At 38.3% G+C, this 24618-nt stretch overlaps 1 protein-coding gene and 2 long non-coding RNA genes across 3 annotated transcripts in view; 2 read left to right on the forward strand and 1 right to left on the reverse strand.

The window, feature by feature from the left end:
• LIN7A (lin-7 cell polarity scaffold A) overlaps positions 1–24618 on the forward strand; it is a 499534-nt gene that overhangs the window by 74022 nt on the left and 400894 nt on the right. The window lies entirely within an intron of this gene.
• On the reverse strand, positions 7194–9132 carry LOC144770547 (uncharacterized). The gene is made up of 6 exons (XR_013598924.1): positions 8996–9132; positions 8766–8827; positions 8597–8663; positions 8427–8501; positions 7934–8016; positions 7194–7411 (listed from the first exon to the last, which is right to left on the reverse strand). It is a non-coding gene; the product is annotated as an uncharacterized LOC144770547 (long non-coding RNA).
• Positions 13887–15001, forward strand: LOC144770553 (uncharacterized). The gene is made up of 3 exons (XR_013598925.1): positions 13887–13963; positions 14374–14456; positions 14937–15001. It is a non-coding gene; the product is annotated as an uncharacterized LOC144770553 (long non-coding RNA).

The following is a 24618-nucleotide window of genomic DNA, read 5'->3' on the forward strand; positions in this document are numbered from 1 at the left end:
TAATGCCCAATCTCAAATCCTAAATAGAATTGGCCACACAGTTGTAATCAGGGATTATGAATTATAACATTGCATAAATATAAACTGTGCCAAACTCTCAAGTGTTCACTTTAATCTTAAATCTTCGGATGGCTTAAAGATGGATGATATCTCCAAATGATAATGATTGTCTAACAGTTGAGATTCCAATGCATTCATTCTTTGTGCTTTTCAAATTCATGCAAAATCTAAAATTGAATTATGTAATTTCAATCTGGCATTGGATTTTGTAAAGCGATCCTTCTGTCTGTATATTAAAAAATGTATGGTGTAGAGTTTTAAGGTAATTTGCAAATGCCAGTAATTTCGCCCTAGATAAAAGGAAAACCTATGTAAAATGTAAGACAGTCTTGTTCAGCTTGTCACTGAGTATGATAAACACGTTGATAGAACAGCTGGGTACTTTATGTATCTGGGATATTTTCCATCTGGCTCAATACCTTATTTTCATTGTTTAGCTGTACGATTTTTGTACTTGAATTGAGTTAAATACGCCATATTTCAAATGTAGCTAGAAACAGATTTCAAATACAGACAGGCAGAAAAGACACTGTAACAACTGCAACAAGCTGCTTAATTTGTTTTTTGTGAATTGCAGGCAGTGATTTGGATGCTATTTGATCCATCTGCTGCACAGCAATCAGGCTCCCTTGTTGTGTAACAACTACAGGACATGTGCCACGCGAGCTTCCTTCCAGGAGCTCCATTCAAATCCCTGCAGAGTCCTTAGCATTTCCTTGTGTAGCAGAGATTAATTTTGCTACGCGTTTGTCATATCTTCCTTGTCCGGCTTCTTCTTGATTAGAGCCGCAACCTTTTAGGAAATGAGTTTGGTTTGACGTAGATTATGTTCCGCACTTAAGCAAGAGATGTTTATAAACAGGCCGTCGTCACCACAGATAGCCCGGCGCAGCCATTCTACTGTATGAATATTTTACTGTGGTGGGCAGATCTTCCTGCAAGAGTTGGGGGAAATGGTATTTTCCCAAATCGAATTCTGCGAATTTTTAAATCATGATCTTGAGGTAAACGAAGCCTACTGTTCTGAACCATATCACCTACTAAAATTGAGAGGTGATGTGACCTCACATTGCAGTCTTCTTGTAATGGGCGACCTGGGTTCTGTCAGTGCTAGTCTTCGGTGCATACCAGAAGTCTTTTGAAAAAGGCTACCCATTGATTGTTTTTGCATAAACAAATACATTTCACCTGCTTTGGACAGGCAATAAACAGTGTGTCCGTTTGGGCATTTTTAACCCAAGACAAAATCTAATATAATGTAATCATTGACTTCGTAATTTCTAAAAAACAAACAAAAAAACTGCCTCGTTAGTGGTAGTAAGCGCTACGTACTTGCTATTTAAATTGAAGCACGTGTTATAAATGTAGGCACGAGTTGTGAATGAGAATAAAAATGACTCGTTAAGAGGTTTATTGTTTAACCATTGAGCATTCTTTATGTCTGCCCTGCAGCTTTTTAAAACATTTCCAAAACGCCCTTCGGTCTATCCTGCCTGTTGGTAGATTCAACAATAGGTCTCCTGAAGGGTAGCCTCTGAACTGCGTCTCTGGCCGATGCAGAACATATCACACCAACCTCCTCCTACACGAAAGAGCAGAGGCCACAATGGGGGACAGCCATGGAAGCACTTTATTTGCACAATAATGATGGATGCATTTCGGCAGAGTATTGCCTTCTTCAACGCCCAAGTGTTTAGGAGGCTTCCAACATACTAAGGTGAAAGTCCTGCAGCATTCTTATTCATGCGAAAAGGCTCCACCCTCAAAGATGTAATCCCACCTGTTTCAGTTCACGAAGCGGTCGCGGACTGCAACACCCAGAATGTAGCACTCTGCTGCCAGGTAGGTGAAGCGTGGAATGTTTGTTAGACTTGATGGTCGTGCGGGATGCAGGGTTCAGATGTTATTGACAGCCCAATTTTCCTGCTTGTAGTGAAAACAAGTAGATTAATTATGACAACAAAGTCTGGTACCACTTACCCAATTGATCTAAGCGGACACACTTTTCATTTAGTATTTTTTACTCTTTTTTTCTTTTTCCACAGAATTCATTCATATATGTCAAAAGAACGATACAATTTCAGTAGCAAAAATTCACATACAGTTACACTTTTCACAACATAAATTAGACAATCACTGTGAATGAAACATATTTACATTTACACAATATATACATCAAAAACAGACAAAAATGCCTATTCTCAATCAATGTTTGAGGCACCAGTCCTGATATACAACCTATAGACAACCAAGAGGCACTGAGTATTTTTGCTAGCCTGCTTGTTTGTTTATACTGGAACAATAGCAAGTACTAGGGTCATAAAACAGGTAGAATAATATCCAAAATCAAAATCCTGACATGCCCTTCCTGAATCTTGTTACAGTAGTGTGTCAACGTGTTTCGAACCCACGTATTAATGAGGGGCTCTCCTCAGGACCTGGACTGGAGACTGTCCTGTACTGTAAAGTGTAATAGAAAAATAGATAGTGTAAGGACAGCTGATCCCTTCTATACTTATAGTTAACTCAATCTGATCTAGGTGTACCTGAAATGTCGCTTTTGCAGGGCAACAATGTTCTTTTCCAAAGGCACTGTGATACTGTATATCTGCAGATGTACAAAATAATAATGTGTCAGGACCACCTGAATTCGCTGCACTGTTTTTAGAAAAGAGTCTTACTCCAAACTGAGTAACTGCGCGTGTTTAACATTCCTACCTCAAGGTGGGGATCTTTACAAATGATTCCTGGCTTGTAATTGAGCTGCCCTGCACTGTTTGCTGTGGGACGAGTAAAACATAATCAGGATGCAATCTCTGGCTAGTTCACCTTTTTAATGAGAGCCACCTTTGCACAAACCTCGTGAACGGGCGGGAAAAAGAGATTTTTCACGCTTTACAGTAAGAGATTTCCTTCGAGGCTGTTGATGGAAAATAAGCCGTGCATTAGTGCTAGCTCGATCTAAAGCATCTTGGCTCCTCAATTTTACTCGTATGCTTCTATCACTTACATCCGCTTTGATTCCGGCACTCCGTCTCTCTCCTCGCTTCTGACTTCGGCGTCTGACGTCAGCACTGGCGGCCGGGCTCGGCTGGATTTTAAGGCAACACACAGGTGGAGCTTACAGCGTTTTTTCTTCTTCTCTGGCCGCGGCACCTGGTTGATGTAGTATTCTTTGTCGATCATAGAAAATGCAGATTCTTATGCACTCCAAGCGAGGTTTGAGTAAACAACATGGTTGGATTTTACAGCGTTTTTTGAACGAACCGGGGGACCTGGTTAATGTAGTGTTCATTGTCGTCCATAAAAAATTACAGATTCTTGTGCAATCCAACAGATGTGGGCACTGCTGCTAGCTTAGATTACTGAGCTTGGATAGAGCATATAGAGAGCATATAGAGTTTAGGGCATGTCAAAGTCAAAAGTAAAAACTTCATAAAATTTCCCATGGTACAACATAATACACATTTGTGTACCACTGCCTATAGCACCACACACTTCATTTCCCATTTTACAACATAATGCACATTTGGACACCACTGCCTATAAAACTACACTCTGAGACAGAGAAGTAGATTCCACACCTTTCTCTCTTCAAATGCACATCCCACACATTCTGTTCCTAGCAAGGTTTTAAAAAGCAAACACTCCCACTCCCACAGCAGAGTGGATTAAAACACATCAATTAAAAGAATGGTAGTCAAAGGTCATCACATGGTCCCAATATATGGGAGTGCCTCTGACACTACAGGAAGATACTATTCCACTGCAGTTTTACAAGACGTTTAGCGATATACTTCTTCCAGAATTTATGGAGCTGGTTATGCATATTGATGACGGGGTGAGACTCCTGCCTTCCAGGATGTATTATTACAGCAATCTTCTTGAAGAATGAAACACATCTGGAGGAGGGAGGGTCATATCACCCTATCTCTTTGATTACAGCTGCAAACATTTATGCCAAAATACTAACCTCTTGAATTGCCCCTCTTTCCCAACATTTGGTCTCCCATTATCAACACAGCTTCGTACCTGGCAGGGATACTACCAGCTATACTAATACAGCAGTTGCCCTTTTTGATGTTGTGGAATCTGTAGGAGGACACAAAGAATGTTTTCGACCTGGTTGTGTAGGATTTTCTGTGAGCAATAATGGTCGCCTTTAGTGTTGGCCATACATTCATTCTCCATGTTCAGAGCTTTTATAGAAGTCCTATGGCTAGGATGGTTTTGGATGAAAATTGCACTTGATTTATTATTATCCGCAGGGGTACCTGTCAGGGTTGTCTGCTGTCCCCAATGTTCTTCATCTTATAAATTGAGCCCTACCTTAGGTCTCCTCTTTCCAATGCAATGATCAGCCCAGTCAATTCGATTGGAATTGAGCCGAAAGTAAATGCTTATGCTGACGATGTCGTCATTATACATCAGACTCTATGTCAGACATCGAACAAGTGTCAAACAAAACCATGAGGTTCGAGCTGTCTATAGCTTTAAGCTCAATCTCACAAAAACTCATGTTTTGCTAAATTTTTAAGCAGATTGCCTAATTCCAGGGACTGTCCCAGTGGCCACCTATCTTGGGATCAGGGTGTCTACTTATGCACAGCGAATTGTTCAACTTAACTATGAGATGTTGCTGCAGTCAGTTATAGCAAAGATGCAGTCTTGGAACCGTCTCCCGATACGTATTATTGGCCGATGCATCATTATCAAGATGAATATTCTTCAGAAATGTTTATATCTCTTTCACTCAATACCTCTTCGAGTTCCGGATTAATTTTTAAACATCTTGAGGGTGCTTTAGCAGCTTTATCTGGTGTTACGAGTGAGCCGGGTGAGTTATTTGCTTTTTACAACTCCTGCATGACAGGGGAATCTCCAGTTGCCCGATTTTAAGCTCTATTTCTAGGTATCTTTCAGGGCCCTTATAAGGAATCTACTGATTGATCAGGTTACTCTTCTATCCATAAGGATATCCAATGGCACTGGGCCCTGATATTAGTTTTTTGTTACATAGGCACTCAGATCCCAACTACTTTAAGTGGGTTTAGTTAAAGATCCTTAAGGATAGTGTCCGAATCTGGGGTAAGATATGTTCTAGATATTTCCTTTCTGCCATATATATATATATATACACCTCTATGGGGGGAATCCAAATCTTCCGGCTATATTTCACAATTCGGTGGCTAAACTCTGGTATAACAAGGGGCTTAAGATTGCTGAGAACATTTTTGACTATTGTGGGCTCAGTTCTTTTTCCACCCTATGATTGCTGCATGACCTTATGCACAAGTCCTTTTTTTAAATACTTGCAGATTCATTATTTTTTCTTGTGTAATGATGCATATGCTGCAGTGGGTGTTGATTCCAATTTCCTGTCATATCTCTCTACGACTACTGTTAAATTTCTGATCAGGTTACAATATAATATTCTTACTGCCCATAGAGTTGATGATCTAATGACACAGGTGTATAAGTAGAGCACTAGGTTTCAGTTAGATATCCCTACTGAAGAAATTACTAGCTCCTTTGACGTAATCAATCGCTCACTTCTTATGGTCAGTCTTAAGCTGCAACAGTTAAAAAAGAGAGAATCTGCAAGTGGGTTAGAATTCCCTCTTATGATTGAATGTTTGCCCCAAATGCGGCACATACGCAGCCGACATAGCTCATATGTTTGCCAGCTGTCTTGCACTTCAGAATTTCTTGTTTAGTCTGAGTCAGCTTCTCTCCTTTCGTGGGGAGCCCAATTTCCAGCTATCTGTCAGAGATTATGCTGGCATTTAAACCGGACTTTGGCCATAGATATATTGTGTTCTAAAAATTGCCATTATTACTGCTCGTTTATGCACTGGAAAATCTTGGATTAACCCTGTAGTGCCCATGATGTCTGAGTGGTGGGCTCTATTCTGCCAGATTTCTGAAGTAGAATTGGCTACTTATAGGACAAGAGGAGCAAAGAGCTTTAAACCCTTTCAACGTATTTGGGCAACTATTTTTGATCTCTGATTTGTTGATTTGCTGATTTCTCTGACTGTTGAGACTCCTCTTATCATTTAATTCTTCCTTACTCGATATGTTCATTCTAGGTTTGATTCCTAATGTAAATTTTTTTGTGTATTCCTTTGGGTTTGGATGTTACCCGGCAAAGCTATTTGTGTTTGATGTCTTATGGTGATCAATTTCAGCTCTATTAAATCTTTAATAAAAGAATAAAAAAAGAAATAAGATGGAATTCAGTAAATGTACGCAGCGACTCAGAGATAAGGGTGCAATCATTAGTCTTAATATCCTTGCAAGATAATATCTATATGATAGGCACAGTCTGCGCACCTCTCAAGCATATGGTGGACCACAATGCTAGTGTAAGGATGTCAGAAGTTACCAGAACATTATATATAAAGCTGTATCAGAGTTAGAGTTGTGACATAAGGTGGGCATATAAATCAGCCTTTCCAAAGAAAGAGGGAGGGTGGAATGAATATAAGGCTAGAAAATGCAAAACAATAGACCTTGACATTACTCTAGTTTGGCGTAAAAACAGCCTAAAGACTAAGAGGGTATTGCAAGAGTATTAAAGGTGTATTTATGGAAAGAGAAAGAGCTTAGGAATATAGTTCAAATCACATTTTTCAGTATTTGAAGATGTAAATGCCAGGTCTGATGATAAAAGAGAGGACTCACCTGCATTTTGTAGAGGTAAAGGGACATAAAGGTGGCTGAGATTTCCCTAGATAGGATCCCCTGTTCTTGGGAGTGTAAGGGGGTTACATTCAGTGCTTAATTTGAGCTGGTGGTTTCCGGTGCTGAGCACTGGCAGTTAATCATCAACACTGATGCTTTTCATGAGCTCCAGTCAAGGACTAATTTATTTCTTGTAGGCAGGGGAGATTAAGTAATTTGCCCAGAATCACAGGATGTTGCCGACAACGAGTTTCAAACCTGGTCCTTAAGCTCCGAAGTCGGCAGCTCTGGCCATTACGTGTGAAAAACAAGGACCCCCTGAGAAAATGGATAATACAAGTCCTAGGTCAGGGATAAATAGTGTGTGAAATAACAACCATGGCACTTGAACTAAAGATAAATTCTAATCAATTAAATAAATTTAAAAAAGGAAGAAGTAGTAGGTCTGTACTCAAAATTTATTATTGACCTTGTTAAAATTAACAGTCACAAAACATACATACTAACCATCAATATAGACAATATCAAATTATTCATAAATTCAACGGTACATAATCAGTATACATTAGAAATTAACAATTCACAATTAAAAGGTGGCATAACAGTTAGTTCTCTACGCGCGTTTCGGCGACCAGCGCCTTCTTCTGGAGTAGCCACGTGAAACCTAAAATAGGTAAAATTAGATAAAAGAAGAATAATATTCAAATCAATACATAATATAATCCCTGTATTAAAAATAAAGAGTTAATTGTACAGGTAAAAACTAATTTTGTCAACATACAGCAATATAACTACACCTTCTTTTTGGAGAAACAGAACCGAGTTTTGAATAACTCTACAATGCCCTAGCTGTGGGCCTTCATTTCCTTGTGCATTTCAATTTCAAACTATGATTTTTCTAAGTGGTAAAGAAGGGGAGAAAGCCATAAATTTAGCATCACAGGTTTGAAAAAGGCCTGATATTGTTGATAATGAGTATAAAACGGATACACCATTATTTTAAGGAAAATATTTTTAAAGTACCAACATTTTACTTATTCACTTAAGGTGGTACACGATAACCTAATCTCATGCAACCTCAGCAACCTGAGCAACTTAAGTCTCATGGTCTATTGGGGGGCAAAAATTAGCAATTGCTATTAAATGAAGCTGTTTATTTAGTGCAGAGTTGACACATAATACTTACGATTATTTGCACGGACTTAGTTGCAAAATGACCTCAAGCATGAACTATTATCTGATAAAGCTGAGGGGGTGGAACAGGGTAAGCTGAAACGAAAAGCATGATTTAATTATGTGGCCCATTTTATTTAAAATTATGTTTATGAAATGCGATAGTTTAATGAAAATCGCCTCAAATGATCTAATCTTAGTTAGAGATCAAATCATCTACACTGATAACGGCGGGAAGGTTCATAAGTCGATAATGTTTTACTTTATATTATGAGAAATGCCACACAATTCTTATCGTTTAATAATTAAAGTCGACATCGTTCAAAAAGTTCTCTTACATGTGCAAGTGGGGGACCCCACACGAGTCGGACTCGACTTCCAAATTACCAAAATATAAGTTTTATGAGGAATTGGTAACAATCTATTAAATGGAGGTGCAGGCCAGCGTCACAAATTATTTCCCAAAGCATTATTTTATGGTTGCAAAACAAGAGAACCAATGTTACCTGATTTAGTATCGTCAAAACAGCTTCCTGTTTCTGTTTAGCTAAAAATATCTAGTCTTGACACTCATTCCAGTTCTATAAATAAAATACAAACGGTGTCAGCGAAAAAATGAAAGAAGTGATTTGATAACGTAATGATTAAGGGAAATTACATGTGACTCTGTGAGTACCTGATATAAAAATGTTAAACATCCTGCCTCGCTTCCCAGTTTATATAGTTGATTGTGTGTGTGGATACTGCAAAAAACGAGAATGATAAGTTCATAAGTCATGATTCATAATTCCAATGTGCCTCAGTCTAAGGCGGTTTCGCAGTTATAACATTAAATTAACACGTACCTCAAATATTTTGAAGGCTGCAGGAATTGCAACAAAGAAGTCTTCTTGATATGAAGAACCTCCTTTAGTATCGTCAAGTATAGTAAAGGGATGCCAATGAAAATATGTGCAAAATAAGAAAGAGAATATTTTTTAAAACGTGGCATTAAAGAGGTTATTGTGCTTCTAAACGATCATTTTAGTCGAAGCCTAGAGCTGTCAAAGATAAATGACGGCATTCAGACACTCACCAAACTGAGCTTGTTCTCGAATCGATAAAGACTGTAAGCGAGGCACAGGATTCACGGCTTCTGATAAAAACAGCACCGTTTGTCCAAAGAGCTCGTTATTTAAGCTCTGTGGTCCGGAAGTTAACAGAGAGGTATCAGGTGTGTAGATCCAGCGCTTGACCGAAACAAACAGTCCCCTTTAAAGGGCAAGAAAAGCGCCGATGGACTAGCAAAATATTTTGTAGAAACAAATGAAGGATTCCGCGCGTCATCCGATCAACAGTGCAACCAAAGGAACAAAAGACTCCATACACCATCTGATCATTAGTGCAACTGAGATAGAGTTCGAACAGGCAGCTTCTATAATATTATAACGTATTTAAAGATGTACATGAAGTCTGTGTCATTGAAAATGATAAAAAACGGACGAAAATATCAGCTTAAAAAATTAAACGAAAAAATATAAAAAGGATATATAGCCAACATAAAAGGACGGCCGTAGCAACAAAAAAACTAGTAAAGGAGGCTCTTATATATATTGGTTTTCAAGAATTGGCCATTATTCAAGAATGAAATAAAGTAATATATTTTCTCATATGATATACTATAACCAATTACTGAATGGCAATACATCATTATATGCCCATATTATGAAAAAATGTATAATGAATTACAGTTATACATTTTCTCATTTGATAAAATGTAACTATTTATTGAATGGCAATACATCATTATATGCCCATATTATGAAAAAATTTATATGAATAAACAGTTAACATAGAGCATTTTCCCAGGGTATTTCACTATTCAGCCCACGCCGAAAGGTATCAAGAACAAAAATCCAATAAACCTCTCTCTTTCTTCTTATCTCAGCTCCACCTTTAGAGTCTGGTATATGGATTTTTTCTAATACGCGCCATTGAAAATCATCAGGGCCATGGTTCAAGTCAACAAAATGCTTTACCATGGGTGCAGTTGTTTTCTTAGTTCTGATAGCAGAACGATGTTCAGTGAGGCGGGTTTGTACCATTCGTGAAGTTTCCCCTATATACCCCAGATGGCACGGGCATTGTATGAAATAGACAACATTTGTAGTTTTGCAGTTCCACATGTCTTTTGCTTTAGAGGTATGCCCATTGTGGCTAAATTCTTCACCTGCAATAATACTTCTACAGGATATGCAGGTCGAACAAGGTAATGTTCCTCTGATGGGGTGATTGGTCAGGATTGACCTCTGTGTGAATTTCTGGTTGTCAGCCTGGTTAGAAAGACGTGAATGTACGATGAAATCTTTGATGTTCCTATTCCGTCTATGGGCAAATAACGGCTTATCTAGTTTTGTCTCCACTGTGCAATTACTGTTGAGAATGTGCCAGTTTGAACTTATGATCTGTTTTACCTTCGCATTAACCGTTGAGTGCTTGGTAATGCAGACCACTTGTTTATTTTCCTTGGAGGGTTTATTTCTCAATAGACAATCTCGGTCGTAATATCGAGCTCTTTTATATGAGTTCCTCACCAGCCGGTGAGGATAACCCCTATCTATGAATTTTGATCTCATAATCAAAGCCTGTTTGTCGAAATCGGCAAGGTCAGTACAGTTCCGTCTGACCCTCAAAAACTGCGAAAAAGGGAAACTATCTTTTTGCGTTCTGGGGTGGAAGCTTTTGTAATGCAGAAGTGTATTCCTTGCAGTGGGTTTTACATGCAGGTCGACTTTGAGTTCACCTAGATCTGATATTATTGCAATGTCTAAAAATTCGACTCTTTCTCCTCCTTATCCTCCAATAATAACTTTACCATTAAAGGATGTGATAAAGGAGGTGGTATTGTGATCTCTGACTCCACCCAATATGAGAAAAGTATGCTAGAAATGTTGCAAGATACCTTGTTCTATAGTCCAGTGAAATCATATTCTACTCTTAACATCTCTAAAGAGATACGATTTCTAACAAACCAAGCTCTGGAAAATGGAGACATCTCAGACAAGGAATATGACTTTTTGAATCATAATCAAGGAAAGATGGCATGTGTGTATGGATTGCCTAAAATACACAAACATCAGAGCAATCCTCCCTATCGTCCTATAGTTTCCACCATAGGTACAATAACGGAACCCTTGTCTAAATACGTGGACAATTACTTACGTCCACATATTCCCAAAATCGAGTCATATGTACGAGATACCGGGCACATGATCTCTGGAGTTGAAGGCTTAAAGTTTAACCCAACACATGACTTATTGGTAACAATGGACATAGAATCCCTATACAGCAATATACCTATTGCTGAAGCCATGGAAACTACGGCATGGTTTATCAATGAGCATGGAATTCAATGTCCATCAACCTTTCTACTTGCATGTTTGAGAATCGTACTTACTGAGAACATCTTTGGGTTTGGGCCCCATACTTATCGCCAAATCAAAGGTGTGAGTATGGGGGCGTCCGTGGCCCCGTCGATCGCAAACATCTATATGGCGGCTTTCGAAAGGAGATACATCGAAAACGAGGTTGCCCCTTTTTTTGAATCCATCTCCCATTGGTCCAGATATATCGATGATATTTTCTTTGTCTGGACCGATGGGAGGGATACTCTAATGGAATTTACTGCTTGGATTAACGAAGCAGACCCCAACTTACGTTTCACTACTCATGTGAGTTCAGAAAGAGTCGAATTTTTAGACAGTGCAATAATATCAGATCTAGGTGAACTCAAAGTCGACCTGCATGTAAAACCCACTGCAAGGAATACACTTCTGCATTACAAAAGCTTCCACCCCAGAACGCAAAAAGATAGTATCCCTTTTTCGCAGTTTTTGAGGGTCAGACGGAACTGTACTGACCTTGCCGATTTCGACAAACAGGCTTTGATTATGAGATCAAAATTCATAGATAGGGGTTATCCTCACCGGCTGGTGAGGAACTCATATAAAAGAGCTCGATATTACGACCGAGATTGTCTATTGAGAAATAAACCCTCCAAGGAAAATAAACAAGTGGTCTGCATTACCAAGCACTCAACGGTTAATGCGAAGGTAAAACAGATCATAAGTTCAAACTGGCACATTCTCAACAGTAATTGCACAGTGGAGACAAACCTAGATAAGCCGTTATTTGCCCATAGACGGAGTAAGAACATCAAAGATTTCATCGTGCATTCACGTCTTTCTAACCAGGCTGACAACCAGAAATTCACACAGAGGTCAATCCTGACCAATCACCCCATCAGAGGAAAATTACCTTGTTCGACCTGCATATCCTGTAGAAGTATTCTTGCAGGTGAAGAATTTAGCTACAATGGGCATACCTCTAAAGCAAGAGAAATGTGGAACTGCAAAACTACAAATGTTGTCTATTTCATACAATGCCCGTGCCATCTGGGGTATATAGGGGAAACTTCACGAATGGTACAAACCCGCCTCACTGAACATCGTTCTGCTATCAGAACTAAGAAAACAATTGCACCCATGGTAAAGCATTTTGTTGACTTGAACCATGGCCCTGATGATTTTCAATGGCGCGTATTAGAAAAAAATCCATATACCAGACTCTAAAGGTGGAGCTGAGATAAGAAGAAAGAGAGAGGTTTATTGGATTTTTGTTCTTGATACCTTTCGGCGTGGGCTGAATAGTGACATACCCTGGGAAAATGCTCTATGTTAACTGTTTATTCATATACATTTTTTCATAATGTGGGCATATAATGATGTATTGCCATTCAATAAATAGTTACATTTTATCAAATGAGAAAATGTATAACTGTAATTCATTATACATTTTTTCATAATATGGGCATATAATGATGTATTGCCATTCAGTAATTGGTTATAGTATATCATATGAGAAAATATATTACTTTATTTCATTCTTGAATAATGGCCAATTCTTGAAAACCAATATATATAAGAGCCTCCTTTACTAGTTTTTTTGTTGCTACGGCTGTCCTTTTATGTTGGCTATATATCCTTTTTATATTTTTTTTCTCGTTTCATTTTTTAAGCTGATATTTTCGTCCGTTTTTTATAATTTTCAATGACACAGACTTCATGTACATCTTTAAATACGTTATAATATTATAGAAGCTGCCTGTTCGAACTCCATCTCAGTTGCACTAATGATCAGATGGTGTATGGAGTCTTTTGTTCCTTTGGTTGCACTGTTGATCGAATGACGCGCGGAGTCCTTCATTTGTTTCTACAAAATATTTTGCTAGTCCATCGGCGCTTTTCTAGCCCTTTAGAGGGGACTGTTTGTTTCGGTCAAGCGCTGGATCTACACACCTGATACCTCTCTGTTAACTTCCGGACCACAGAGCTTAAATAACGGGCTCTTTGGACAAACGGTGCTGTTTTTATCAGAAGCCGTGAATCCTGTGCCTCGCTTCCAGTCTTTATCGATTCGAGAACAAGCTCAGTTTGGTGAGTGTCTGAATGCCGTCATTTATCTTTGACAGCTCTAGGCTTCGACTAAAATGATCGTTTAGAAGCACGATAACCTCTTTAATGCCACGTTTTAAAAAATATTCTCTTTCTTATTTTGCACATATTTTCGTTGGCATCCCTTTACTATACTTGACGATACTAAAGGAGGTTCTTCATATCAAGAAGACTTCTTTGTTGCAATTCCTGCAGCCTTCAAAATATTTGAGGTACGTGTTAATTTAATGTTATAACTGCGAAACCGCCTTAGACTGGGGCACATTGGAATTATGAATCATGACTTATGAACTTATCATTCTCGTTTTTTGCAGTATCCACACACACAATCAACTATATAAACTGGGACGCGAGGCAGGATGTTTAACATTTGTATATCAGGTACTCACAGAGTCACATGTAATTTCCCTTAATCATTACGTTATCAAATCACTGCTTTCATTTTTTCGCTGACACCGTTTGTATTTTATTTATAGAACTGGAATGAGTGTCAAGACTAGATATTTTTAGCTAAACAGAAACAGGAAGCTGTTTTGACGATACTAAATCAGGTAACATTGGTTCTCTTGTTTTGCAACCATAAAATAATGCTTTGGGAAATAATTTGTGACGCTGGCCTGCACCTCCATTGCATAGATTGTTACCAATTCCTCATAAAACCTATATTTTGGTAATTTGGAAGTCGAGTCCGACTCGTGTGGGGTCCCCCACTTGCACATGTAAGAGAACTTTTTGAACAATGTCGACTTTAATTATTAAACGATAAGAATTGTGTGGCATTTCTCATAATATAAAGTAAAACATTATCGACTTATGAACCTTCCCGCCGTTATCAGTGTAGATGATTTGATCTTTAACTAAGATTAGATCATTTGAGGCGATTTTCATTAAACTATCGCATTTCATAAACATCATTTTAAATAAAATGGGCCACATAATTAAATCATGCTTTTCGTTTCAGCTTACCCTGTTCCACCCCCTCAGCTTTATCAGATAATAGTTCATGCTTGAGGTCATTTTGCAACTAAGTCCGTGCAAATAATCGTCAGTATTATGTGTCAACTCTGCACTAAATAAACAGCTTCATTTAATAGCAATTGCTCATTTTTGCCCCCCAATAGACCATGAGACTTAAGTTGCTCAGGTTGCTGAGGTTGCATGAGATTAGGTTATCGTGTACCACCTTAAGTGAATAAGTAAAATGTTGGTACTTTAAAAATATTTTCCTTAAAATAATGGTGTATCCGTTTTATACTCATTATCAACAATATCAGGCCTTTTTCAAACCTGTGATGCTAAATTTATGGCTTTCTCCCCTTCTTTACCACTTAGAAAAATCATAGTTTGAAATTGAATTATTCAAAACTCAGTTCTGTTTCTCCAAAAAGAAGATGTAGTTATATTGCTGTATGTTGACAAAATTAGTTTTTACCTGTACAATTAACTCTTTATTTTTAATATAGGGATTATATTATGTATTGATTTGAATATTATTATTCTTTTATCTAATTTTACCTATTTTAGGTTTCACGTGGCTACTCCAGAAGAAGGCGCTGGTCGCCGAAACGCGCGTAGAGAACTAACTGTTAAGCCACCCTTTAATTGTGAATTGTTAATTTCTAATGTATACTGATTATGTACCGTTGAATTTATGAATAATTTGATATTGTCTATATTGATGGTTAGTATGTATGTTTTGTGACTGTTAATTTTAACAAGGTCAATAATAAATTTTGAGTACAGACCTACTACTTCTTCCTTTTTTAATTTATTTAATTGATTAGAATTTATCTTTAGTTCAAGTGCCATGGTTGTTATTTCACACACCAGCTCTGGCCATTACGCCATATCCTCTACCCACTTTCATGGATAGTAGTTGGTTCTGTTTAACGTGGCACTAACAGGAGAAATGGGCTGGTGCAAGCTGCCTTCTGACCACTGGCTACATTTCTGGAATCTAAGCTGTGATGTGGCAAAAATTTATAAAAAGCGATGATTTGGTCACGGAGATTGGTCATTGTCAGGTCAGAATTATATACTGGTGATTAATTCTTTGAAATGTGATATCATAGCCTGCACTGTTTCCACAGCTTTATTCTAATTTGCAGGACACTTTAAGGTTTCTCCAGATACTAATACTGATAAGTTTAGCTTGAGCTACGAGGTGAAGAGGCTACCCTCAGCCGCCCAGAGCTGTATGGGCCTACTTTGAAGTTGTCAAGAGATCCTCACTCACACCTTCAGCTCTGAGTAGCTAAAGAGCCCTGCTGCAGTAAATGAAGATTATTCTACCCAGCAAAACTAGGGAGAGCAGCTTGAAGTAGACTGGTTCAGAGCTGAAGCCCATGGAGCCAGACACCTGGATTGGGACGAGGTGAGGATGAGCCTAGAAAGCGGCCAGAATAAATGGGTCGAGTCCAGAGAAAGCAAGCAGTGTATTGAGGGTTTTTGAGGGGCCATGCATTAGGCATTGACTGGAGTGCCTGGACGGTGCACGGAGGTGTCCAGCTTAGTTACTGCTGCGGCTTGTGCTCTTGGGGCATTCCTGTCATTGTCTGACTTTGTTACATACTTTCCTATGTGTCTTTCTCTCATTTGCTACATAATAACTGCCCTGCATAGACCTTGCTTGAACGGTGTAACTGCAGAAATTGCTGAAACTACTAAATTGTCAAAGTAGTCTTATGGTAGAGGCTTGAAAGGACTAAAAAGTGATCATGTGCCTGGTTCCTTTGACTATGTGGAAGTGGCAGTTGAACAGTTACCATATGTATATTGAAAATTGTTAATTGGGCAGTAAAGGTTTGTCTGTATGCTGGAATTGTTGAAGTTGTGAGAAGCAGCATGCCTGGTTGGATCTAGGAAGGCTGGGAAAGTGGCCAGGCTGTCAGGGGTGCCAGAGACTAGCAAGTGATTCAAAAGTGGAAACCTGATGGTTGATGGTTGATAATCCATCTGATAATCTGCCTGACTTTGTTTGGACATCAGGAGGTGTTGAGGTGCCACAGATGTAGTTGTATGTGCTCATGCCTGGGTGAGAGAGAGCAGTTGATTTCTGAGATGAGACTCCCCATGCCCGCTACGCATGACTCGACTTGAGTCTTATTCCAATGCTATTCTCCTCAAGACAGCGGCACTTGAAAAAGCTTGTAACCAATTTGTATTTGATGATTAACATCTGTATAGTTTAAGAACTCTGCAAGAATTGTGTGAATTATATCTACCATTATTTACAGACAGACAGAGGCACTGGTCTCTTTAATATCTGCACCTTTTCTGCTAGCCACTTTATCACTGAGCCTTGTCTTGAATGAATCAACTAGTATACTGCGATACTGGAGGTTTTGTTACTGAATTGCAATTGAATTAGTGCGAATCAGTGTATACCTGCAAACGTCTTATTATTCATTTACTTATTTTTATGTCGAGCCTAGGCAGAGGGCATGCTCTGAATGGAAGACCTGCTGTATTCGATACAGGACTCGATCCCGCCTACTGGCTTCCCATTGGTTAAGTGCAGTGTCGCTCTATTTTCCTGCCTCCTAAGTAGTTAATGGAACGATAACTCAATAACGTTTTTCTGCAGAGCAGTACTGCCTAACTACAGTGTCTTTCCACTTCCATTCTTGATCAGTTGTTGAAAAGAAATCTTTTTTCGAATTGTTGCACCAAGGCACCCTGAGCTGTATTCTTGAAATGTGGTGGCCACACCTTGCTTTTTGTAATTTGTAATTGTTGTACAGGAGCAGCTGTTGCAGAAGGGTATCGCGTTTATTGCTTTCATGACATTTGCTGCATAGTTTACTGTCTCCGCATGCATACTTTTAGCATATATCCAGTGGTCCCTTTAATAGATCTAGTATCCTCCGGTTTGCTCATTTTAAAACGCTATAATGAAATCCTCTTTCACATCCAAAAGCAGAAACAATTTTAGCACTTTGTGTTTTGTTTCTTTAAACAACTCTCATGGCCCAGACAATGAAGCTGAGCAATCCAACAGGAGACGACTTACCTTTCATTTCCTATCCTATGTTCAGTATAACTAATCCAGTAGCCATTGTAGCTGCTCCTGTGATCGCATGAGTCAATGTCTGCAGATAGGCAGTTCCCGGGCTTCTCTTACTTAGCCCATCCTACACATAGTCGGCGGTGGCACTGTGAAACTGAGCCACATGGTCATGGTCTTAAGGAAAAGAACAACCCAGGAATGAGGTGCAAGGTTTGCCAGCACTTCTCCTGGGATGTTTCTCCCACGTCCTGCAGTGAGTGTGGTGTCAGGCTTCCCCTTACTGCTGTTGGTGCTCCAGGTAAAAGACTAACTAGTCCTTCCATGTAATAGGCTGTGCTACATTTCAAACTGTGATCGTATCTTAGAAATGTGGTTTTGGTTCCATCACTTAATTTGAACTGGTGGTTCAAGGTGGATGCCACCGGCACTCATTTTTAATACAATACGCCTTGTTTATATACCGCATACTCGTTTACATGAGCACTAGTTCCGTTATACAGGGACAAAGGCATAAACTGTGAGGTGTGGCATTTGGTGGCAAAGGCTTCATGTTCCAGTGGCCATCATTGGTCTGTCCCCGGCCGTCTCGTTTCATAATGCTGTGCTCTGCATTTACTAAAAGCAGGGGGGGCTTCGGTGGGTGTGGCAGACTCTTCAAGTTCATATAATTTCAGCAGCTCTTTGTTGCCTTTCCCCCCATTGGTTATTAAATCCCGCTCCTCACATTGTCGATGGTTCAGTCTTGCTTCCTGTATTTGCTGCTATCATCGCTTCTCCTCAGAATATTTGGGTCTCTGGGGGAACTGTCTGAGCTGATAACCTTTTATAGCAGCCACTAGCATTTATGGGCCTCCTGGCAGTAACATGTGGTTTTATTTTCATTGCCCCCACTCTTTCCTCCCGTGCCCATAACGCTTTTCGCTGCATGGCTTTATTTTCATACAGGCTCTGTCAGACAAATGGCGCACAGCCAGGCTTTGTTTTTATCTGAGAGACTTTGCTGTCAAAATTACAGACCTCTGAAACAAAACTGTTTTTTAATTTGCAGTGGATTTGGGTAATTTTAGAATTATCACAGGATGTTTGCACTGTTGTAAAAAAGAGTGCACACCAATTTGCATCATTTCTAATGTTTGTGTAATACGGAAAAGCGAGGCAAATCATGTAGGAAACTAAGTTGACCCTATTTTCTCTACTTTTTAAAGTCACAGATTGATTTACATTTGTAATAAAAAACAGTTTGTTACCGAAGTAACAAAAATTGTTAAAGGGCAGTTTGTTTGAACTTCTTAGTAGTTCTGCATTTTTCCTTAATGTTCTGTGATTTAATTCAAGTGGTCCATGAGAATACATTTGGTTTAACAACCGTGTTTCTTATTCTTGCCCTGATGTAAAGTCTTTCTGTACAATGGACTTACATAAAATCTGCTTACTCTATTCTCTATTCCACAAGCAGCTTTAATGGGGCTAACAGCAGCCTTGGCTTATTCGATGGGATGGACGATCTCTGGATCTTAGATAATATATTACTCCTGGAACATTAGATACATTCACTTTTAGGTCAAAGCTATACATTTAAGCAAGCATTTGCAATGCAATGGCTCTCTCGTTTGTGAGAGTTTGAGCTATTGCTATTGTAAATGACAATGCATTTTATTTATGTGTTTTGAAAACCAGCAAGCGGTGCGTAAACACGCACTTAGTCCTTGCTTACGAGAAGCAAGGCTGGCAGTAGCTGCACATCTTTTATTGTTAGCCTTGCTTCCGTAAACAAGGACTATAAGTACAAAGTGCATGTATATGCACCACTGGCAGGTTTTCAAAACACATAAATAAAAGGCATTGTCATTTAGAATGCCAATAGCTCAAACTCTCGAAAATGCAAGACCTATTGCAAAGCACATGCTTGTTTGGAATTATGATTAAATATATTTATAAGGGCACAAGATTAAAACCTGCATTAGAATGGCTATTTGTGGGAGACCCGACTCTATGATAAATGAGGTATCAAAATCCCAAAGTCCACTGGGACTAACCCTTCATACTAGGATTGTGAAGAAAAGAGATAGAGTTAATAAGCACAAAGAACTCGATCAGAGAAACTATAACTACCATTGTGAAAACATGCAATGTTGTAAGTAAAAAGTTCTCTTCTGGGGCCGAAAGTAAAGTAATAACTCAGGACTTTATCGGAGAGAAGAAATGCAGGGGCAAACGAAAAGATAAGAGGAGGCAAAGAACATCAGGGAATGAACTGTCTTACCTGGAGCGGGAAACATCCTTTACGACGCAACTTTTACCACGCAGTGCCTTTACAACGCATGTTTCTCAACGCAAGTCATTACAACGAATTGCGCTGGGGCGCTCTAGGATAGGTAATAGTTTAATTTACTATCCAACACCTTCCCTACTATCCACGGGGACTGGAGTTGGAATAGTAAATTAAACTATTCACTATCCAGCACCCCCCAACGCAAGTCGTTGTAACGACTTACGTTGAAAAACCTGCATTGTAAAGGCATGCGTAGTAAAAGCATGCGTTGTAACAACGTACATCCCCTGGAGCACCAGACAAGTTCAAACGTAAAAATTAAACCTGCTTCGTTGAAGAGAAAACTGTGGGAAAATTTGCAATTTACTATTGGAAACAACTTTTAAAAACCCGAAGGTGCTCAGGGTTGATGCACAGGTACATAGTGCCATGAACAGTATATTGTTTAAAATGCAGATGTCCATTTGTGCAAGGGAAGTGAGACAGGTATTACATCTTCTAAGGGGTATATGGGGTCCAATAGCCCTGAAAAAGTAGTTATGCAATCTGTCTAGGAGAAAGTGGGCAACAAAAGAAGTAGCCCAGTGAAATACTCAGGACTTCACAAAGTTAACATGATAAATAAAGAAGAAGTACCTAGTGAATACAATGATGTAAGTGATAAATCAGTTCTGGCTACCTGAATGATCAACAGGATATGCCATTATGTTCTATGCTTTCAGAAAATATTTAACACTGGAAGAGATCGTTTAGTCCTGTGAGGAATAAGCATAATAACATCAATTTTCATGTAAAGTTGATAATCATTGCTCATAAAGAAGATTTTCCCTTTCTTTTCTGATTGACTTGTCCTCTACACTTGAGGAGGGTGAGAATTACGGTATGGTTACTGAAATAGGGTGAGTCACAAATTCGGAGATATTCCAAGTTGGTACCCCTCTATCACAAACCAACCTGCTGATGGAGGGCACAGCTCTGACAAATGTGGAATGGCTACTTGCAATGAATAAAACATTGAAATCCATAGCTCATCTGTTAGACAAGCTTGTTAGTGACAACAATAATAATAGGGATGCAAATATATTACTGATGCAATATTTAACAGAATTGAACGCTTTGTCTCAGTTAGCAAATAATAGAGAGCCAGATAAGAGAAGGCAAGTCACCTGTCATACAGAAATATAAACTGCCAAAATGGAAGACAAAGAGATTCATTCCAGTATCACATAAGAACCCAAGGATCAGGTGAGTAAGTAGGAGGAAGACCTGGTCAAATGTTTTCCCCTTCCATAATGATGATAAAGTTGAGTAAGGTCAAACCTCCCCTCACCCCATTGACACTAGCTTGAAGTACTGGATTGGTGGCCAAAAAACAATCTCAATCAAACAGAAGAAGAACACGGTCCAAAGAATGTTTTCTCAATGTGCCAAAATAATAAGACATGAAATATTGCTTACGGAGATAAAGAAAAGGAAAAATAGGAGAATAGCCAAAAAAGATACAAGAATCTTATTTTTCCCTCTCAACTGGAAAAGTATAATGAATGCAACTTGGATATCTCTAACTGTAAGGGTGTTACCTCTAGTATAAATGATAAGAGGAGTGTGCAAAAATCTTAGTTTATGGAAATATTGGTGGTAAAGAAAACACCAGGCCGTCTTTTAAATAAGCAGCCGGATGTAGTAACAGCGGAGTATAAACAACATAAATTTCTCTTGAGTGACCCTTCCAATCCAACATAAAATGCTCCTAGTTTGTGTACTAGTAATGAATCCCAGTTAATACTGTGGTATCAAACAACCCAAATGAAGAAAGTACAGCAGCAAAAGCAAGAACACATATGGGTTGCTCACTAGGATGCCTCGAAGAGATGAATGAATTGGGTATGTACAAGGTAAAAGACAGTGTTATGCTGTTGGTGGATATCTTCCCGGACAGAGGGCACATAATCTCCTTAAATCGATCAAGGATCTTAACAATTTTTAGTTTGTTCCTAAAGCTTTAAAAAATAAGACCTAAGGCTATAACTTGGTCACATTTCCAAAACAAAATAAGTTGCAATTCAGATGATCAACTGCATTGATATTTTTTCAATCAAGGATTGTCGCAGATGAAGGTTTAAACTGCACTAATGACCCTAGATGCTCCAGATATGATAGTTATGAAAATAATAATTTACACCAATTAAGAAAGCAGAAATGTAAACTTGAACAAGATCAAACTATCTGGAAAAATAATTCATGCATTACGGCTAGGGAAAGGATTATTTAAAATCATGCCTGCAGAGAAAATGAACGAATAGTCATAACTAAGACAGACAAAGGTAGATTAATTTGTAGGAACATTAATAAATATGGCCTCACCAGAGGCAGGTGACTGAAATTGGATAGTGTCAGCTATACATTCTAAAAGCCAGGTTCCTAAGCCTGCACCTTGTGACAGCATCAAAAAGAAAATGGAAGACTTTTACTAAAAAGTTGAAACATACAGATGTTACAATTGTCACTGTACAGAAAACATGGGAGCCTCAAGAAGTTGTGATGAAGGATTTCATTGTTTATAATCATTGCAAATGCTGTAAAGGACTTATAGTGAAGGACAGCAGGGGGCCTTTTAAATTAAGTAACAGTAAAGAGGGACCTAAGGATTTGAAGAATTTGTAATTAATTTGTGGACTTTTTAACAGTTTTAGTAACAAACACTAATTTGAAAAACCCTCATATTTTGTATAGGGCTACTAACTTCATTGTCACAAATACCTATTTTCTGCTGAACAAGCCTCAAAACAAACAAATAAGACAAAGAATTCTCGTTTTTGAAAAGATAAGAATAACGTGCCCTTTTGTTTGGAGATTTTAATGCAGTTTTGTTTTTAATTCTACATTTGAAGTAGAAAAAGAGTCGAGCCTAAATATTCCTGTACAGTCTTTTACAAGCAAAACTGGTGATTTCAGAGTAAGAGAACTGGTTAATATAATAATCAATGGAAGATGTAAAGGCAATCAACCAAGTAAGCCAGTCTTTGATAATGACAAAATGTTTTCCATGGTTGACTATACAATAATTTTGCTGTAGGATTTTTAATTGGTCAACGATTTTGTAATAGGAGATCTGGATGGGCGCGATCATACACCTTTTCTACTAACTTGGGACTGGGTTGTAAAAGATAAAGATATTTGGCGGAATTTAGTCTATAATCAGTGCAAGAATTATTGAAGAATAATTTGGTCAGTTAAAATTAAAGAAACAAGCAAAAAAATGATTCAGAATCTTCTAAATTCAATTTGTGAAGATCCAGTAAGGAAGATATTGGTGAAATATTAAATACTATTATGTAAAATTAAACAGGTTGCATAGCATTTTAGAAAAATGAATGAAAAGGCAAGGTCCAAACTGTGGTCTGAGAAAGAAAAGGCTAAACCAGCATTAAATAAGAAAATTAGCAAAGCATATAAATGTGACCCTGATAAAAAATTATAAGAAGCAATTTAGGAAAGAAATAAGAAACATTGATTTGAAAGAAAAGGATTGCATTAGCTCTGAAGTTATACAAGCCCAAAGCAGTGGAAGAGCTAAAACCTATTAGTCACAGGTTAGTAAAACCCTTGGGTGAATTAAGAAATTAGTGACATATGCTGTGGATGAAGAGCAGTGAGTTAGTTATAGCGCTGATCTTTATCGTATGAAGGAAAATATAAATAGTGATATACAATAATATTTCCTTTATAGGCAGCTGAATCAGAGGGTAAGCAGTGATTGGACTATCCTAATTCCATCCACAAAGATAGTTGCAATAATAATAAAGAATCTAGAGAGTTCCAGTGCCAAATGCCCAGATGGTTTGTATGCTGATATATGAAAGCAGGACCCTAATCTATGGGCACAAGTCTCAACACTTCTAATAACTGAAGTAATTACAAGCAACTGAATCCTAGGCTCTTGGAAGGGAAGTATACAAGTCCTAATTTTTAGGAGAGGGTGCATACTATACAAGACAACTATTGGATGATTACATTATTAGATATTCAATGTAAAATGTATGCTAAGCATTTATGACAAGCCATTGAAGAATGGGTAGAAGCTGAAAGGATCTGGCCTACACACATTAGAAAAGTTAGGATTAGGGAGTGGTCATTAAACAGTAGATGGGGGTTTTGCCTTGAAGCCGATGGTGGAAGATTATATTTTAAAAGAAATCAATTCATTTATGTAGCTTACATAGATGTATCTACTGCTTTTGATATGATTAGTAGAGGAAAGCTATGGCAAAACCGATGAATTGGAAGGTACCCCCAAGGTTATTGAAATTGATTGTACAATGCCATGAGGATGCTTGGGCATGTGTAGAACTGGGGAGCAATGGTACCTTAACAAGGTAAGGTTGTGATCCTAAAGGATTGTGCCACAGGTGTTTGTTGGCACTGCTACTCCTTTCCTTTATATCTAGCAGATATACTGGTAAATCTAAGCACTGATCACACTTTTCCACTAAATAGTTAATTTCAGCTATACTATTTATCAATGATATAATTCTGTTGGACCGCTCTCCACTTGGTCTTCAACAACAGCTGGATGCCTTTGTCTTTTATTGCCAAACTAATGACTTGAAAATAAGTATTTCAATAACAAAAGTAATAATATTCTAGAAGGAAAAAATATATATATATCTTAAATTGGTGGATTAAGTCAGAGAAATTGGAGGTTGTACATGAATATACATATTTGGGCAGTCTCTTTAAAGATAATCTTACTTTTAAGGCACATATGGTTATCCAGAAGCAGAGATCCAAGGCTGCGCTTGCTACTGAAGGAAGATGGATTCTGTCCTGGGACATAAGTCTGTTGAGATACTTAGGGAGAACTATAATTTAAAAATAGTGAGCCTAATTCTTTTCAGCTATGACATTTTTGTGGAGTGTGAAAC

This window comes from Lissotriton helveticus, chromosome 1_1 (assembly GCF_964261635.1).
Source record: "Lissotriton helveticus chromosome 1_1, aLisHel1.1, whole genome shotgun sequence".
Taxonomy (NCBI): Eukaryota; Metazoa; Chordata; class Amphibia; order Caudata; family Salamandridae; genus Lissotriton; species Lissotriton helveticus.